Genomic DNA, 17,628 nt, shown 5'->3' on the forward strand with positions numbered 1-17,628 from the left:
GGTGTCTTGAATCTGTGCAGGGTACAATGAAATCTCAAGACTATCAAGGAATTCTAGAGAGAAATGTACTAGCCAGTGTCAGAAAGCTTGGTCTCAGTCGCAGGTCATGGGTCTTGCAACAGGACAATGACCCAAAACACACCGCTAAAAACACCCAAGAATGGCTAAGAGGAAAAAATTGGACTATTCTAAAGTGGCCTTCTATGAGCCCTGACCTCAATCCTATTGAGCATCTTTGGAAGGAGCTGAAACATGCAGTCTGGAAAAGGCACCCTTCAAACCGGACACAACTGGAGCAGTTTGCTCATGAGGAGTGGGCCAAAATACCTGCTGAGAGGTGCAGATGTCTCATTGACAGTTACAGGAAGCGTTTGATTGCAGTGATTGCCTCAAAAGGTTGCGCAACAAAATATTAAGTTAGGGGTACCATCATTTTTGTCCATGCCTGTTTCATGAGTTTATTTTTTTACATAATTCTGTTGAAGCATGGTTGAAAAACAATGTCTGACTTTCATTGGTTAACATTTATAGAATTTTAATTTATTATTACTTTTGTCAGATTAAAGTTATTTCTGTGACCATTGTGACTTTTTCTTTCATTGACCAAAGGGTACCAACAATTTTGTCCACGTCTGTATGTCTGAGTAGTGAGGCAGGCGCCAAAAGCAATTAACCCTAACCACATGCAGTAAAGTCTAAAGCTGTATGCGTGTGTTAACTTTACTGGCTTAGTCCAGAACAGCCTTTAAAGTCCTCAAACTTCTGTAGTAATCCAATGCTTCCTTCCCTCAGAGGTTAATCCTTAGCTTAGTTGCTTTTCTGGCAGTTTTAACTCTTAGGAAAGATGTTTTCCTGAAGAGCCCTTTCTGGGCCTACTTGGCAGCAGCAAACAGCAAACAAGTTTTCACTTTAGATTACATACTAGCAGACTCCCTAACCAGGGGGCAGGGCAATCCTATCTACCGACAACTAGATCAACAGTTGCAAGTTTAACTATTTTCTACTTATACATAGCCTTTTGGAATACATAGTGCATAGTAAAGTTAGACATTTGTTCCACTAAATACAGTATGCATAGTTAGCAAATCAGTAAACATTTTAACAGCTGTTTAGCAATGAATCACAGAATTAACCCTTTAGCAGTGAACCAGCGAGTCACTGCATGATTGGAGGGGTTCCAACATCCCGATGGGGGCTCTGATCTGCTGCTTCCAAGTAGCTCCTGTACTGGAAATAGGCATCATAAATAAGGAACAGCCCCCAGCACAGGGTTATCATAGACCAGTGTAAAACACTCTTCAAGGTGTGTCTGTAGTCTGTGACCATGGAGGGGTAAAACTGCATGATGTTAATAATCAAGACTCTTTATTGAAACAACAAATTAGAAATTGTTAATTTGTTGCCTCATCCTGCAGTCATAGGAACAGGTCTCTGTCCAGACACTCAGTAAAGCAGCTCTCGCTGTCACCCTCTCCAAGCAGGAAATCACAGCAAAATGCACACATACTGAAGTCATCCCCATTTTAATAGGAGGTGAGAACTTGTACAAACAATGTTCACAAACAAGGAAGAGAACATTTTACTCAAGTCCTAAAAATCTGACTGGTGCATCAGGGCTTCCGGAGTATGGTGGCTCCTGAAAGCAACCTCATTTTTTATCTTTGCTATAGATCCACTATGTTCCAACCAATGATAAAAAATTACACACATTTTTTTTTTCTTGTGCATATGTGAGATGGGGAAACAGCTCTCCTTGTCTGAACACTGTTTGTGTAGATTAAATTAAATGTTCTGGACTGACAGTCTGCTTTTTGGCCACAAGATGCCACTGTTTCCTAAACATAGCTACAGACTGCACATATATATCCATATTCATGAGAGAGGTGGGGATTACACAGGGTCAGGAGAGAAGAGAAGGAGGGAGCAGCCATCTTAGAGGGAGGTGAAACTAAGGAACTGTGTGAGCAGAGAATCTGCCGGCATCCAGATGTGAAAGAATCCCTCAGATACCAGATCTACAGCTATGTGAAGCTGATCGTGTCCAAGACCCTAATCGTGTCCAGAGGAAGGAGGATTGCTGCCAGGAACGCTGATGAGAGCAGAGGAACAAAGCAACATACACTGCGGCAGGGCCGTTTCTAGGGGCGGGCGGGACGGGCGGCCGCCCGGGGCGCTGTCAGAAGCAGGGGGCGCCCATTGAGGTAAAAAAAAATAAAAAAAAATTGGGTTATGTAGGACGGTAAAGGTTCCCCTCATGCTGAGCCTCCTGAGCGGCCGGCTCAGTGCTGCGCAGCCTGCCTGCGCTGCAGACTGCTGAGTTGTTAATGTAGCGTGGCCGAGCTCTGTTCGGTCCGGTCCGGGGTACAGGAGCATTTGTTTCCTGTACCCGGCCAGACTGAAAGGAAGTGCACACTAAGTGAGCACTTCCTGTCAGCCGGGTACAGGAAACAAAAGCTCCTGTACCGCAGAGCGAACCGAACAGAGCTCGGCCACGCTACATTAGAGGTGACATTGACAAGGGGGAGGAAATGAGAGTGACGGGGGGGGGGAGTAGAATGAGAGTGACAAGGGGGGGGAGTAGAATGAGAGTGACAAGGGGGTGGGGGGAGTAGAATGAGAGTGACAAGGGGGGTGGGGGGAGTAGAATGAGAGTGACAAGGGGGTGGGGGGAGTAGAATGAGAGTGACAAGGGGGGTGGGGGGAGTAGAATGAGAGTGACAAGGGGGTGGGGGGAGTAGAATGAGAGTGACAAGGGGGGGGAGAAGAGAGTGACAAGGGAGGGGGGAGAAGAGAGTGACAAGGGAGGGGGGGAGAGTGACAAGGGAGGGGGGAGAGTGACAAGGGAGGGGGGGAGAAGAGAGTGACAAGGGAGGGGGGGAGAAGAGAGTGACAAGGGAGGGGGGGAGAAGAGAGTGACAAGGGAGGGGGGGAGAAGAGAGTGACAAGGGAGGGGGGAGAAGAGAGTGACAAGGGAGGGGGGGGAGAAGAGAGTGACAAGGGAGGGGGGGAGAAGAGAGTGACAAGGGAGGGGGGGAGAAGAGAGTGACAAGGGAGGGGAGAAGAGAGTGACAAGGGAGGGGGGGGAGAGAGTGACAAGGGAGGGGGGAGAAGAGAGTGACAAGGGAGGGGGGGAGAAGAGAGTGACAAGGGAGGGGAGAAGAGAGTGACAAGGGAGGGGGGGGAGAGAGTGACAAGGGAGGGGGGAGAAGAGAGTGACAAGGGAGGGGGGAGAAGAGAGTGACAAGGGAGGGGGGAGAAGAGAGTGACAAGGGAGTCCGCAGAGCCAGACCAAGAGCCAGACTGCAGCCAGAGACCAGATCATCTAATTGTCCTGGTGGTAAGTAGACAATGCAATATGTGTATTATTTAATTGTTTAGTTATTAATACTACATTTTGCGGACCGCACATTGCCGGCACTAAGAGAATATGCCTATTCTTGTCCGCTATTGGGAACAAGAATAGGACATGTACTATTTTTTTTCAGGATCGGAATTGCGGAGCCGGGTCCGCAATTCCGGATCTGATAGGGGGGGGGGGGGGGGAAGGGGCGTCAATTTTTATCTTGCCTAGGGCGGCAAAAATCCTTGCACCGGCCCTGGCCCTGGCATGACGCGCCTGATCCTCCCACTAGGCGGCGCAGACGCGTGACATACAGTGAGTGAGTGAGCGCCGCACTGCCTGCCTGTTACCGCCCGCCCTGAGCCTCTGAGCAGTGCTGATGCCTGCTGTGAGGCAAGTGATGGTCTGGGGAGGCATTAATTACAATGGGGGGGGGCATTAATTACAATGGGGGGGAATTAATTACAATGGGGGGGCCACTGTGGGAGACATGAAAATGGGGGCCACTGTCACTGTGGGGGACATTAAGTTTAATAAGGATCACTATGGACATTATTTAGAATGGAGGCTGCTGTTGGTGTCATTATAACTATAATGTCTGATAGGCCTAGTCCTGAGTTATATTACCCTGCCCATGCCCTGTATAATAATGTACCCATCCCTGATACCCCTTAGTTATATTACCCCGCTGGAGTAATATAACTAAGGGGTATCAGGATACATTATTATACAGGGCAGGGTAATATAACTCAGGACTAGGCCTATAAGACATTATACAGTTATAATGACATCCACAGCAGCCTCCATTCTAAATAATGTCCATAGTGATCCTTATTAAAAATAATGTCCCCCCACAGGCAGGCAGTGCGGGCGGCGGCGCTCACTCACTGTACCTCACGCACTGCGTGACGTACAGTGAGTGAGGTGAGCACCGCCGCCCGCACTGCCTGCCTGTCTGTTACCGCCCGCCCGGAGCAGTGCTGAGAAAGAAGCCTGCTGTGAGTGAGAGCCTGAGTCTATGGGACAGTGGGTCACTGTGACCGTCCGTGCAATGTGGTTCCACATTTTTTACAATAGGGAGACACTTATTTCATCGAGCAGTTGTGAGGGGGGGGGGGGTTTGACACTCGCCCTGAGAGAAATTTTACCTAGAAACTGCACTGCACTGCGGTACCCCATGCTTGTTGGAGAGACGTTTGTTCTGTTCAGAGTCACCAGCGGATGCAAAGCAGACCCGGGTCGGTAAGATCGTGCACGCACCTCATCACAGTGTTGGCGCCTGAGACCAGGCCTGTAGAGACTGAGACCAGGCCTGTAGTTAGTTAGTTAGGGTCTCTGTTTGTGTCAGACCACAAGTGTTACTACTGTTCATTTCAAGGACGTCATAACTTAAAGCGATATTTCACATTGGGGAGCTGATAAAATTCTCACGAACTCAAGCCAGGCTGGTCTTTTCTTGCTCAGGAGGAATACTCAGGCACATGCCACAAGACCAGTTATGGGAGGGGAAATATTGTAGAACTTGTTAAGATTGTAAGCTGTTGTGCTGCACCGCAGGATAGCCCATACCACACACCATACAGTGGTTCTTGTTTTTAGGGTAATAACAGGTAAGGTGTAGCAGTTTAGTTGTGCCCGCCAGCAGGTAAATTACTTCTGAGCCTTCGGGCTGGGTGGATGTAAATTGATTGTATGTTCCCAGCATTTGTGGTTGTGTTTATTGCCACATTTAAGTAAAATTCTGTTATGGCAAAAGCTGGTATTGGGGTTGCTTTCCTCATTCGTGACTTCACTGTGTCCTGGGGAGCCCACCCCGGTACACGGCTTAAACATAAATAATAAGTTCTCCCTCCGTGTTCCATAGTAAACCACGTTCCTTCCTTCACGCGTTACATTTCACAGAGGTTAATTCATGTTGGACTTTGCCAAGAACTGAGACTTGATTGCTCCAAGCATCTATAAGAGAATCTTCTGGATTCTTAAGCAGGCCACAAGAATCTACACTGAGGACGAGGTCTGGAGTGAGTTATGTTACTTATAATGAAGCTTAACAACATCCTAAGGGCAAGGAAGGGGTTAAAAGCCACCAAAACCGCTGTGCAATTTAGGAGCTGGTGAAGCAGAGCAGAAACCATTCTTGGACACAACCTCCCATTTGTCTTTGGAGAGTTACGATTTGCTGGGTCTGGCTCGCACAGGAATAACATTTCGTAGACTTTCACAGTAAGGAACAGATGGACGGTCAAGATATGAGAAAAAAACGCAAAAACATTTTAGACTTAATCTAGAATTTTAAATTTTTGTGCTAAAATCCATACAGAGAAAAACAAAGAAAAGTTCACTAACCAGAAGTGACCGATGTAATGTTTGTGATGTGAAAGGGGTTGTGCCACGAAGGTTTTTAAACCAGCACCTGGCAGTTATTCAATCAAATGTATCGGTATAGTGCCACCCAATAGCGGAAAGGAAAAGCGCAAGTGTCAAAGTAGCCTTATTTAGGTATACAGTGGTGAACAGAGGGTTGGCTTATTAAGTAACCTTAATAAGGGGATGCCCAGAATTTTTTTCTACCAGGTTGTCAGGGGTCTGACACCTCGTACCCCTGTGGATCAGTTGTTACGTTGTAGCTCTGACGCCATAAACTCCATCCATTGTGTAGTGAATGGAGCTGGAAACTGCAGCGCTGCTGCCATTCACTTCAATAAATGGTGCTGTTAGATAGCAAGCATTCATATGAATGAGTGACCATGATAACGGGGGCATGTTGAACATTTCAGATGGACTCCACTCTATAGAAAGCAAAGTGTGGCTCCCCTTCTATGGATAAATAATCTATACAAACCCACAGTTGTGCACTCTTGCTAGCAAATAAAACATATATTAAGAATAACAGATCTGTCAACAGCAGCATTTTGATGGTTTCCTTTTATCAATAATCTTCAATATCTTTTTTTTTTTTACCTTGCTCGGAGTTCAAATATATAAAACCGACAAAATGGGGAAATTTCTTGGAAGCGCTCCGGATTTTACATTTGCTGACTATAAAGTCAGGTCGGTGGTAGAGGTTGACTTCCAGCTGTCGATTGATGGACATCAGGTCTTATCAGCGCAGACACTTCTGACCGATCCTGCCTGAGCAAACCTAATTACCAAGAAATGCATTTCAGTTTACGTAAACCGAACTTGTGATGGAAAATAAAATGAGGGAAAAGTGAGACGCTGAAAGATTTGGTGTTCTTTCAAATATTCCCACGTGCCAAATATTTAAAGGCTCCAGAGAAAACAAAACAACGGCCTGGGGAGCGGTTGGGTGAGAAATCAAGAAATTGGGTTTGTTGCTCTTCCAATCTTTTGTCATAATGATTTCTTTGCTTACAGCCATTGTAAACAGAGCCACAGTCAGGAAGGTATTTTCCATCTCAGTTTTATCTCTTAGAGGGGTTTTCCAGGCTGTGACTGGAAATGTAGGGAAAAGACAAACCAGTTAAATGATAAAATTCTGGCTTCCTCCAGTCACCACTAGGGGGAGCTTAGTGTACAGTGTATACCTCCCCTCATGGACAGAACTGCAAAGGGAAGTATACTTACCTGTTTCCTGTCTCCGTCCTCTTCCGATCCTTTCAGGTGCCTGGATGTAAACTTCCAAATTGACACCGCTGCAGCCAGGTAACCTGCTCCCTTTTCATCACTTGACCATTTGTCATGACACAAGGGGAGCAGGTCACTGCTGTGTCCAACGATTGGCTGCAGCCGTGTCAAAACAGAAGTTTACATCCAGGGAACCGAGCGGAGGCCGCAGAGCGCAGGAGCTGCGAGCCAGCGTGGTATGCTTTCTTTCACACATTTGCCCAGAAGGAAGGTGGGGGGGGGGGGGGGTTACTCCTACCCTCCCAGCAGGCACCAAGCTTCTAGGCTTCTGTACTGAATAGTAAAAATGGTTAATGCACATCAAGGTCACACTAAGAGACTTTGGGAATTTTCAGCCTGTGCATTAAGAAGCTAGTAATTTTCCACTCCTGTCATATGGGACTAGGCAGAGCTCAGTTGACCATCTGGTTTATTTCTGTTAGAGTTGTTGTTTACGACTGAAATCTGCTTAGTCATTCCCATTGACTTGTATTGAGGCCTAATACAGATCTATGGCAGCCTTGAACTGCAACATTGTTTCTACTCTCGATTCGCCCCTCGCACTGGAACAGTCTAGATCAGATGGAAACTGTATAACAGTAGAGCAGAGCCCCTAGTTGTCTGCAGACAGGGACCTGTGTTTAGTAGGAGAGACTCTGCCAGTCTGCAAAAGTGACCAGAAGAAGACGCTGAGACGGGGATACTCTGCCACAGACTCTTTAATCATGGAGCCAGCTGGATGACTGAGACACAGACACCAGCTCTTTACCTTGGTACTAACCTTCTAAGAAAGAGAGGGACAGCTAACTTAGGCCTTTCCTCAGCACAGAACCTTCTTCTACCAAGCAGGAGACTAGATAAGCTAGCTCAGTGCACTGTCTGTTTTGTATTGCACTTGAGCTTCTCCAGTAAAGAAGCACACTGGTTTATTGCCAACTCCCACTCTCTGATTTCACATTGGGGTGCACCACTCTTTACCATCCCCTCCAGACAGCAGCAACACATGATGACACCTAGATGGTGTCTGGGTGACCCGGAGTAGCATTGGGGGCCACCTTAAACCTGGCCACTGTATCAGACGCAGAGAAAGTCTGGTGCACCGAACAGACCGACTCCACCCACTGTGCACCAAAAACCTTATTTGCATTCAAATAAAAAGAAGCACCGGACCGGATAGTCACATGAGAGGTACAGTAATGTTTCGGGCACTTACACTTACCCTACATGGCGGTATGCTTACTTTGATGTTGATTTGGATAAAAATGTAGAACTTAGCTTTATGCACATACAGAGTGCCCCTTTAAGCTGTACAAATCAACCGTTACGTCTCAGGGCGTTTTATCTTTTCATTTTCCATCCAGAACAGCAAAATACATTGTGATGAATAACAAATTCCCGGTCCTGTTCCAGATATTGTTTAAAAACGCAGGAGAAGATCCAGACCCGTCCACAGCGCGAACAGCGGGATTAGTCAGAGCGCAGGCGAGAAGCCCTATATATGTGTCACCCACTTATCACTATCTGCAGTGCTTCCTGCCGTCATGTCTTCAAAGTGTCATATGGCGACAGCTAATGTATCACGTTTTCTGGAAAGTCCAAGATGCATTCCACTTAAAGAGCCTGTCCAGGATTTTCAGATTGGCGGGGGTCCGGCACCCTGCACCCTTGTCAGCTAAGGTAACTCCAACGCTGGAAGTTGTCACCGAAACTCATTCAGCTAGTGCAGAGGCAGGGTGGATAGGCGCCAAGGATAGGCGCCTTCATTCAGTGCCAGGAGTCGGTACGCCAACCGATTATATATTGAGGGTCATCTACATTATAGTTAACTCTGTACCCATTAGCATCACCACCAAAAATTCTTCTTGACGATGAATGGAGGAGAGCCACAGCCAGCCAATTATAATGCTAATTACATTTCCCAAAATGCCTGTCTGAAGAGCTTGACCCAACCCAGGGGGAGCTGCAAGGAAACGCAGGACCCCCCACTGGACTCCTAAGCATCGAAAGAGGAGGGCATTAAATGAATAAAGTTCAGATAATGCAGATTCTGATCCTTACTCACGTAAACACGGCTGAGCTGCGTTATCAGACGCATCGACAAGAGGGGCACCCTGTTAAAGTAAGAGACCCTTTTCTGTAACAACCCCTTTAAGATACATGTTCGACGTGCTGAGAAAGTATCTGTGCACTTTATAGAAAGGGTCACATGACAGCAATGTATCAATCTCAAACCGCGGTGGTCCGAGGGGGCACTTACCCCTGTGACAGCCACTTCAGCCCCGTCACATATTTCTCAAGGCTGCACATAGCTGAGTATATATTTAGTTTCCATCATCCTGTTATTAAGAAGACATTCCTTTCAGTTCCTTAAGCCTCCGGTACCCATGATATTCCAGTAGCCACTGGGAATTACTGGTAGCTGGAAGCCGGATCAAACACTTGTCTCTCTCCTCCTTCACTCCTGGAAATACCAAGTGTCATGGAGATGCCTTTACCGGCTGTGCGGGTTATTATATGAGGTGAGCCGGGACGAGTGACTCCTGCACTTGGACTGTCAAAATGTCCTAAAGAGCAGCCGTCCCCTCCCCTGACGGTTCAGTAACTACTTGCGTTCCCCATGTAATAACGATTCTGGTGCATTCATTCCTATGACTCTTTGCGACATTCCTCTATTACTCCTACTAGAAGTTATAAATTAATTGCTAATGTAGTGCCCTGGAGCAAGAGTACTTTGGACTATGGACATTTGCCTCTATTGTTACTATGCAAAGTCATCAACTCCCTACTTTATTGCAAGTTGAAGGGTTAATTGCACTGGGATTTATGCCGTTTACACATATACTGTTTTGTGTTCTATCTATACACTGAGAAGTTAATTTTTCAGTTTTTTTACAGGTCCGTTTGCGGAACCATTTACTTCAATGGGTCCGCAAAAAAAAACGGAGATCACTAAGCGTGCATTCCGTTTCCGTTTGTCCACATGTTCGTTCTGCAAAAAAATAGAACATGTCCTATTATTGTCTGTTTTGCAAACAAAGACAGGCGTTGTTACAATGGATCCGCAAAAAAACGGATGTCATCCATTTTAGTTTTTTTTTGCAGATCCGTGTTTTGCAGACTGCCAAATTCATACATTTTTGTGCATGAGCCCTTACTATAATGGACTATGCAGACCTTTTTACTGTCTACTGCAGTTTAGGTCTGTTGTTTATGGCTGAAGACTTCTTTATGTCTAGATAAAATTATTATTCATTCCCATAGACTTGCATTGAAGCTCTAAACTAGTTTACGACAGACTCAAATTGTAACATTGTTTCTGTTTAGGCTGTGCTTCTCCACTCCAACCCTCCCACTAGAAGGTTCTAATTCAGATAAAAACTGTATATAAGGAGAGCAGTCAGAGCCCCTAGTTGCCTGCAGATAGAAGAGGCTTGGCTGTAGTCCCTCACCTTACAGCAGTGTCTATAGATGCCGATCAGAGCTGTACACTTTGCTGTCTCGTCCTCAAGGCTTTCGAGTAGTTATCTCTGAAGAGGGAACAGGAAAAGCCCACTCCTACCAAGAGGGGAGGACCAATGTGGTTAACCCTGTTCCTGCCAACCCTTGCCATCCTTTCCTTGCTAGTAGTAAAAGATCACACATCAATAAACAATTTGTAGTACCCTCAGGCCTGGGGTACTACACCCCCCACCATGCACAACAGCAGACTATAAGCCTATTAATTAACCTCCTGATATCCTGGGCCTATGTCTCACAGAGCATGTTGTGCTGCGTTGCACTGTAGGAGATGTGGTATACTAGATGATAAAAAACACAAAAGCTAGTAGAACAGCAATCGTCTAAGGAGCGATTTGATCAATATGCTTAAAAACTTCTTTGTAGTTTCATCTATGGCAGAAACATTTTGGATTTGGATGCGTCTAATGTTTTTTTTATCTGTGTTAGACAAAGCGTTTGCCAGAAAGGATTTACGCTAAATAAATCTTCAGCAGAGGCGCGGTATCTCCTGCGCCTGGCAGACATCACGAGAGCCTTCACTACATGTAGTACTGGGCCGAAATTATTATTTAGACTGGACACAGCTTGACTTATGAAGTAATATTTGCTCATAAAAAAGAATTAGCCATTTTATCGATGGGCGTTTTGTGTCCCCCGTTTGGATCAGAGCTCAAACGAAAACAGCGCTATGCAAAGTGGAAGCAGAAGTCGCGGCCTCATTTGCTAAAACTTTGCTAATTTGCTACTTTTTAACACAGGCAGTAGAAAGGCTAGGTGCTCCCCTGCCCCTTGCCACAAGGGGAAGGTGGGGTGCCAAGCTAAACTCTTGCACCAGGGCCTATGAACCGTTAGCTATGCCCCTGGGTAGGACCCCCACCGATCTAATAGTTATCTCCTAATCTTAATACCCCTTTAATGATATGCAATCCAGCAATACTCAGGGAAGATCAAAGAAACCTGTAATTCCCTAGAAGACACAGGCTGTAACTCTGCTGTACTTGAAGCCATCCATCTAGTGATCCCTCTGTCTTATAATGATTAAGCCTGGTAGTCAGGATGTGAGCGGCCGTGCAGTGGATCAGCTGGTAATAGAGACAGATGGAGATAGTGGCAGGCTAGTACAGTAAAGATGCATTGCCTAACAAATTGTCTGCAATTGTAAATCCATTCCATTTCCTGCCTTGACATGCAGTTTGTAGGAAGTTTAGGAGATTAGCAGGTAAGTGGCTTTCCTGCTAAGGACAACAATAACAGTGCAGTGACCCAGTGGATCACTGCTAAAGGGGTTAATATTGTGAATCACTGCTAAAAAAGATTAATAATACTATGATTTACTGTTATAGAGATAATGCTCAGGTTCACCCCTTTAAAAATTTTCCTGTGATGATAATAATTTGTGCACTTGAAATCCCAAAAAGGCTATATCTAGGAAGGAAATAGTTAAATCTGGCAGTTCTTTATTTAGAGTCTTTGTGAGCTGCTGTAAATTAGGTCTAAAGAAAAGCCTCATCCATTCCTGGAAACCAAGGACGTATTGGACGGGGACAGTAAGGTAAACGCAAGTTTATGGCAATAGACTTTACTGCATGTGAAGAGGGATATTTGCCTCCGGCATCATCCACTGGCCATCCAAATCTAGGGACTGCACCCTGCAGGCTGGGCATTGCAGTATTTTGAGAGAGATTGCACGCCTGTGGTTATTTTGGGAAGATTGCAAAGCGTATTGAGAGAGAAACTCTGGGAGGATTACTACCATCATTGTCACCTCCTATATACAGCCTTTAAGGAAACGCCTACTCGGTGCAATATCTGAGAAAATCAAGGGCTCCCCAGCCACCACTTGGCAGGAGACCACAAAAGTGCAAAGTGTGCCCCGAGGGAAGAATAGGTGTGCCCTCCACTCACTGCACATGCAGCCTAGGGAGTGCTAGAAGGAGAGGGATTAGCCTCCGTGAGGACAACAACCTTCCTCATTGTCCTCCCATCTTCTGCAGCACCAACCATTATGCCTCGCCTGCGGCCCGGAATGCTGCAATATTATCACAGCGAAGGGGCCCAAATCCTCAGGTATAGGAGTGTAGAAAGTGAGGGTTAAGACCCAGTTCCTGAAGAGCTTGAGGAGGGAACGCAAGAGCAAATCTGTGTTGAGCCCCAAAACCCTTGATTCTCTTCCCCCAGCCATAGAGTTTAACTCCTACTCAACTTGCTCCATCCATGTACGGTGCAAGTCGGGTCTTTAAAGACACCCGCCCCGGAGCAGAGAGGGTGCCATAGACGCCGGGTTCCTACTGTTTTACACAGCAAACACCAGGGGATTATGTCTGCAATTGGTGATAACACCGATTGCAGACATTTAACCTCTCAGATGCCATGGCCAATTGCGTCCCTGGGAGCACTGTGCTCACAGGGCCCGGCTTTCCCTGGGAGCACTGAGCTTGAGGAAGTCGTTCACTGGTGGTAGTAGCCTGGTACCTGCTCAAGGCAACAATTCCTGCTACACATGTATTCCTGCGGAGGCCGGCTGGGGGCAAAGCTCCATAGGAATATATTGACCCTCCCATAGGCTGCATTCTTAAATAAATGCAGTCTATAGGAGAAGCGTTCCAATGATCACATGTTCAAGTCCCCTAGGGGGACTTTTAAGAAGTGTGAAAATAAGTTTAAAAAAAAAGCTTTTAAAAATACTTTAAAAAAAATAAATATAAAAATTCCAATCATCCCCCTTTTCCTATAATAAAAATAAACAATAGCAAGAAGGTGGGGACAAACGTGGACCAGCGCCAGAAGCAGTAGCAGTCAGAGGAGTAGTAATAGATGAGACCATAGGAGTCTGTGGATGCTGAATAACAACAGACAAGGAGTCCAGACGAGCATTCACATGCTGGAGATAAGATGTTACTTGCTTCTGAATGGTACGCTGCTGTTGCAGTTCACAGGACTTTGGCCATGTCGGAGTCAGCGGAATTCATGGCCTGAGCATACTGTTACGGCCAATGGGTGGGACCCGCTGGTCAAACCAGAGATGGTGGGGATTCTATGTGTCAACCAAGGGATGGCAGCCACTAACCTCTAGGGTGTTATTCAGCACTCTCACAGGACACAGGACAGAACGCAGCAAGAGATAAACTGAACCACTACCTACAGGATTAGCTAATATGGTTGACAGCTGACTCAGACAACAAGTAGCTCAAGTTGCAGTTAGAACTAGGAGAAGGAGAAGCTGCAATTTATACTCGCAACCCCGCCCAGGGGTTATGCTGGGAGGCAGGAAGCACGAGACCCTGGAAAAATAAATTACAGGAAGTGGAGGGCGCATGCCCCTATGGGATGCCAGCATGGGATGGAGCACAGAGGCAGCGTGGCCGCAGGATGCTTCTGGCAGTCATGCACAGTGGGCAGTGAGGCAGGGGATGCTGGGTATACAACAGGTGAGACAGCAGGAGTATGGCAGAAGGCCCAGGCCTAGCAATAAATACTATAAAACTGCTCCTATATACAAGAATAATACTACTATAATAATGCCTCCTATGTACAAAAATATATAACTACTATAATACTGCCTCCTATGTACAAGAATATAATTACTATAATACCGCTCCTTTGTACAAGAATATAACTACTATAATACTGCTCCTAGGTACAGGAATATAACTACTATAATACTGCCTCCTATGTACAAGAATATAACTGCTATAATACTGCTCCTATGTACAAAAATATAACTACTATAATACTGCCTCCTATGTACAGGAATATAACTACTATAACACTGCTCCTATGTACAAGAATATAACTACTATAATACTGCTCCTATGTACAAGAATATAACTACTATAATACTTCCTCCTATGTACAAGAATATAGCTACTATAATACTGCTCCTATGTACAAGAATATACCTACTATAATACTGCTCCTATGTACAAGAATATAACTACTATAATACTGCTCCTATGTACAGGAATATAACTACTATAATACTGCTCCTATGTACAAGAATATAACTACTATAATACTGCTCCTATGTACAAGAATTTAACTACTATAATACTGCTCCTATGTACAGGAATATAACTACTATAATACTGCCCCTATGTACAAGAATATAACTACTATAATACTGCTCCTATGTACAAGAATATAACTACTATAATACTGCCCCCTATGTACAAGAATATAACTACTATAATACTGCTCCTATGTACAAGAATATAACTACTATAATACTGCCTCCTATGTACAAGAATATAACTACTATAATACTGCCCCTATGTACAATAATATAACTACTATAATACTGCTCCTATGTACAAGAATATAACTACTATAATACTGCCTCCTATGTACAAGAATATAACTACTATAATACTGCCTCCTATGTACAAGAATATAACTACTATAATACTGCCTCCTATGTACAAGAATATAACTACTATAATACCACTCCTTTGTACAAGAATATAACTATTATATGCTTTGCGAGCGCCAGAGTCTCTTCGTAGGCGATATGACATCTTCAGACAAATTACACCAAATTGGGTCCTAAACTGAAAAGTTTGGTTGCCAAGTTTAAAATACATATATTTATACTAAGAAAGACTTGGCGGAGAATACAGCACCACATACCTCTTACATCCAGTGACATCTCCTCTCATGTAGACCTTCTCTTTCCTCTTCTCCTCCATTTGACCCAGACCACCATGGCAAATTATTTCAGCCGCATCTCGTCTCTACAGAGTTTTTAACACAGACACGTTAGATTTCTCAATTATTCCATTAACCTCCCCATCCTGGTGTCTCCACAGTGTCAACCTGCTCCCCAGTGCCCCAGGTACTATACCGCCATTTTTCTTCACTGCTGTAAGTCAGCTTTAGGCTAGGGCTACAGGACGACATGCACAGCTCAGCAAACAGTATCACACAATAGATTTAGATACACAGCAGACAGTATCACACATGATAGGATTAGATACACAGATCAGCAGACAGTATCACACAGGACAGGATTAGATACACATCTTAGGCTTCGTTCACATCACCGTTCAGCCTTTCCGTTCTCCTGTTCCGTTTTTGCAGAAAGCGTTTTGGTGTCCGCCTCCAGAGCGTAACGGAGACTGATCAGAGGCAAACTGATGCATTCTGAGCGGATCCATTTCCATTCAGAATGCATTAGGGCAAAACAGATCCGTTTTGGACCGCGTGTGAGAGCCCTGAACGGATCTTGCGAACGGAAAGCCAAAACGTCAGTGTGAAAGTATCTTTAGCTGACAGTATTGCACAATATAAGATTAGATACACAGCTCAGCAGACAGTATCACACAGGATAGGATTAGATACACAGCTCAGCAGACGGTGGGGCGGGGTGCTGTAGAGGTCACTGTTATGGGGGATACTGTCGATATCTTTTAACGACCCACAGAAACATTAAATTAAACAGATGAAATATATCCGTGCGAAGCCGGGTACTTTTGATAGTCTCTTATATATAATAATGAGTTTTTGTCTGTCACGACGTGTTCTTTATGCGCGACCAAACGACTGAACCGATCTTCACCAAATTTGGCACACAGGTACATCAGGTGTCCAGGAAGGTTTTAGACAGGGTCTCGGCTCTCTAGGACGTACCGTTCCTGAGACATTTCCAAAAAATGACCTGCATTAGCCAATGCAAGCCTGCAAGTCTTTCTCTTTAAATTCCAACTGCCATACACACGGTCACATGTCCCTTATCAGCCAATAGAAGCTCACAGGCCCTTAGTCTCCGCATACACACAGTTTTACTCCATGTTTCCATAACAACCTAGCGATTTGTCTTCACTGTTGTAGGTCAGTTTTAGGCTAGGGCTACGCTGCTACATGCATCCATCTTGGATGGATATTTCGCACCTATCGTGTCGCAGTCGCAGCATGTCGCAGTGCGAAACCATAGCCTATCATTATAAAAATAGATGAGACAAAATATTGTGAGACACATGGCGTCGTGTAGCATTAAAGGGTCAGGGTGCTGTGGAGGTCACTGTTAAAGGGGCGTTCACTGTGGATGTTGCTGTTAAGGGGGCAGGCCGCTATGGAGGTCACTGTTAAGGTGTCAGGGGCCACTATTAAAGGGGCAACTTCTGTGGAGGTCACTGTTAAGTCAGCAGGGTACTGTGGGGGCAGGCCCCTGAGGAGGTCACTGTCAAGGGAGTAGGGTGCTGTGAAACTCACTGTTAAAGGGGCGGGATGCTGTGAAGGTCAAAGTTATGGCGATGGGAGGTCCATTTTAAAGTGGCAGGCACTGTGGTGGTGGGGTCAGTGTTAAAAGGTGGGGGACTGTGGAGTTCACTGTTAAAGGGGCGGGGTGCTGTGGAGGTCACTGTTATTGGGAATGCTGTGGATATCTTTTAAGGACACACACAAACATTAAATAAAATATACCCTTGCAAAGCCAGGTCCTTCAGCTAGTCTCTTATATATATAAAAACTAGCAGAAGGACCCGGCTTCGCACGGTATATTTCATCTATTTAATTTAATGTTTCCATGTGTGATATCGACAGTATCCCCCATAACAGTGACCTCTACAGCACCCCGCCCCACTGTCTGCTGAGCTGTGTATCTAATCCTATCCTGTGTGATACTGTCCGCTGAGCTGTGTATCTAATCCTATCCTGTGTGATACTGTCCGCTGAGCTCTGTATCTAATCCTATCCTGTGTGATACTGTCTGCTGACCTGTGTATCTAATCCTATCCTGTGTGATACTGTCTGCTGAGCTGTGTATCTAATCCTATCCTGTGTGATACTGTCTGCTGAACTGTGTATCTAATCCTATCCTGTGTGATACCGTCTGCTGAGCTGTGTATCTAATCCTCTCCTGTGTGATACAGTCTGCTGAGCTGTGTATCTAATCCTATCCTGTGTGATACTGTCTGCTGAGCTGTGTATCTAACCCTATCCTGTGTGATACTGTCTGCTGAGCTGTGTATCTAATTCTATCCTGTGTGATACTTTCTGCTGAGCTGTGTATCTAATCCTATCCTGTGTGATACTGTCTGCTGAGCTGTGTATCTAATCCTATCCTGTGTGATACTGTCTGCTGAGCTGTGTATCTAATCCTATCCTGTGTGATACTGCCTGCTGAGCTGTGTATCTAATCCTATCCTGTGTGATACTGTCTGCTGAGC

Source organism: Bufo gargarizans, chromosome 7 (genome assembly GCF_014858855.1).
Source record: "Bufo gargarizans isolate SCDJY-AF-19 chromosome 7, ASM1485885v1, whole genome shotgun sequence".
NCBI lineage: Eukaryota > Metazoa > Chordata > Amphibia > Anura > Bufonidae > Bufo > Bufo gargarizans.